We start from the raw sequence: 2,893 nt of genomic DNA on the forward strand, positions 1-2,893 counted from the left end.
TTTGGTTCTTTACATCATGGAGACGGAGGCGAGCTCTAATTGTGTGTGTGTGTGTGCGTGTGTGTGCTGTGGGGATGAGGAGTTTTTGGTTCTTTGCATCATGGAGACGGAGGCGAGATCTATTTGTGTGCTTGTGTGCATGTGTGTGCTGTGTGGACCAGGAGTTTTCAGTTCTTTTCATCATGGAGATGGAGGCGAGATCTAATTGCCTTTCTGTGCTTTCGCATCTGGTGGTTTATGGTGTACGGGGCCCATCAGACTAAAAACAGACCTGTTGCCATAGTGTCAGTTTGGATGCATAGCATCCCAAAGTGACCATGGGACAGAGTCAAGGACCAAACAGGGTTTCCAAAGCTGGAATCTTTACTGGGACCGTCTCCAGGTCGTCCCTTCTTTGGAGTGGCTGGTGAGTTTGAACCATCGACCTCTCGGTTAGCTGGCCAGCGCTTAAGCACTGCACCACCATGTGGTTGCTGGTAGGATTCCCGGCCCAGCCTTGACTGTTAAGCCACCTTACCTGCAAAAACATGTTTAGCTCGCCATCGATGAAGCGAAATGGTGATTGAGGAAGTCTGTGCTGGGGTGGGCCTGGCGGGTGGAGACGCGTTCTTGTGCAGCATTCACGCACCTAGTCTCTGTACTCTGAGCGCTTCAGGCGGAAGTGCTGGCCAAGGATTAGTCTGCCAGAGTGGCCAGGCCAGGCCCGAGGACCGTCTGAGGGCTGTCTGTCTGTGAGACCCAGGCTGAAGGACCGTCTGTGAGGGCCCCTTGTGAGGACTGCTCCTGAAGCTGCCCTCATTTCAGGAATTGGGAGGAGTAGGCAGGTGATGAATCCTGAGATGCGCCTGGTCTGTAAGTGGTTTCCTGCCCAGCCACAGGTCTAGGGAAGCAGGTGGGAGGGGAGGGACCACTCCAGACCCGTGGGCAGCCTCTTACTGTGCAGCCCCAGGGCGCTCATGTGAACTCAGGTCACGTGCTGTTGAGTCACTCTCAACTCTTGGTGTCCCCAGGTGTGTCATCTTGGTGTTCCCACGTGTGTCACCCTGCCGTCCCCGCGTGTGTCACCCTGCTGTCCCGTGTCACCCTAGCATCCCCACGTGTCACCCTGCCGTCCCCACGTGTGTCACCCTGCCGTCTCCACGTGTGTCACCCTAGCGTCCCATGTGTCACCCTGCCGTCTCCACGTGTGTCACCCTACCGTCCCATGTGTCACCCTGCCATCCCCACGTGTGTCACCCTACCGTCCCATGTGTCACCCTGCCGTCCCCACGTGTGTCATCCTGCCGTGCCGTGTGTCACCCTAGCGTCCCCACGTGTGTCACCCTGCCATCCCCTCATGTGTCACCCTAGCGTCCCTGCGTGTGTCACCCTAGCGTCCCCGCGTGTCACCCTGCCGTCCCCACGTGTGTCACCCTGCCATCCCCTCGTGTGTCACCCTAGCGTCCCTGCGTGTGTCACCCTAGCATCCCCGCGTGTCACCCTGCCGTCCCCACGTGTGTCATCCTGCCGTCCCGTGTGTCACCCTAGCATCCCCACGTGTGTCACCCTGCCGTCCCATGTGTCACCCTGCCGTCCCCTCGTGTGTCACCCTGCCGTCCCCTCGTGTGTCACCCTAGCATCCCTGCATGTGTCACCCTGCTGTCCCCGCGTGTCACCCTGCCGTCCCCTCGTGTCACCCTGCCATCCCCGTGTGTCACCCTGCCATCCCCGCGTCACCCTAGCATCCCCACGTGTCACCTGGCCATCCCCGCCTGTCACTCTAGCATCCCCTCGTGTGTCACCCTGCCATCCCCGCATGTCACCCTGCCGTCCCCACGTGTCACCCTGCTGTCCCCACGTGTCACCCTGCCATCCCCACGTCACCCTAGCATCCCCACGTGTGTCACCCTAGCGTCCCCACGTGTGTCACCCTGCCGTCCCCACGTGTCACCCTGCCGTCCCCATGTGTGTCACCTTGCCGTCCCCACGTGTGTCACCCTGCCGTCCCGGTGTGTCAGGATAGAGCTGTGTTCACAGGGTGCTCAGTGGCCTTGACCTTGCCGTCCCCGCGTGTGTCAGGATAGAGCTGTGTTCACAGGACGCTCAGCGGCCATGACCGTGCCGTCCCCGCGTGTGTCAGGATAGAGCTGTGTTCACAGGATGCTCAGCGGCCGTCACCTTGCAGGAGTAGACACCAGCGTTGTCTTCCCAGGAGCCTCTGGGTGGGCTTTAACCACTGACGGTGGGGTGTGTGACACCTTGTGGTCAGCGGTGGAGCATGTGACCCCTTTTGGTTGGCGGTAGGACATGCTTCCAGCTCGCACACCGCAGCCAGCCAGCCACTTGTCCACCAGCCTCCCCAACACGAGGACACTCCTCTGGTGACTCCATGTCTCATTCCATCCCAGCTCTTGAGTGGTACGTGCATGTGGGCAGCACCTCGAAAGGATTTGGTTCCATAGATGGTGCCTGAGACGGTGCCTGTGTGGACAGGAGATGACCTCCAGGCAGTGTTATTATTATTTTTATTTTTTTATTTTTATTGTGACTTGGGTGAAAATTTATAGAGCAAATACACTTTCCATACAGCAGATCACATACACTTTGTCTCATGACATTGACCACAGTTTAGCACAATGCAACATCTCCTCTCCCGTTTCCTCACGATAGGTACTGCTTCCCTGTGACCATCCCTCCATGCACTCCTACCCCCTGATCTGTCTCCCTGTGCCTGAGCAGCCCTTCTTTCTCGCTTGTTGTCTCCAAGGAGTGTATCTACCTCAGGTAAATGCTCAACTAGTATGCCTATCTACTGCTTGGCTGGAAGCTACAGGTGTGCGTTCAATTCCAGACCTGAAGGGCAGCTAGGGGCCATGGTCTCAGTGGTTCCACCAGGCTCCATCAGGCCAGCAAA

The sequence above is a fragment of the Orycteropus afer genome, unplaced genomic scaffold, assembly GCF_000298275.1.
Source record: "Orycteropus afer afer isolate SDZICR_OR568_19922 unplaced genomic scaffold, OryAfe1.0 scaffold00174, whole genome shotgun sequence".
In the NCBI taxonomy this organism is placed as follows: Eukaryota; Metazoa; Chordata; class Mammalia; order Tubulidentata; family Orycteropodidae; genus Orycteropus; species Orycteropus afer.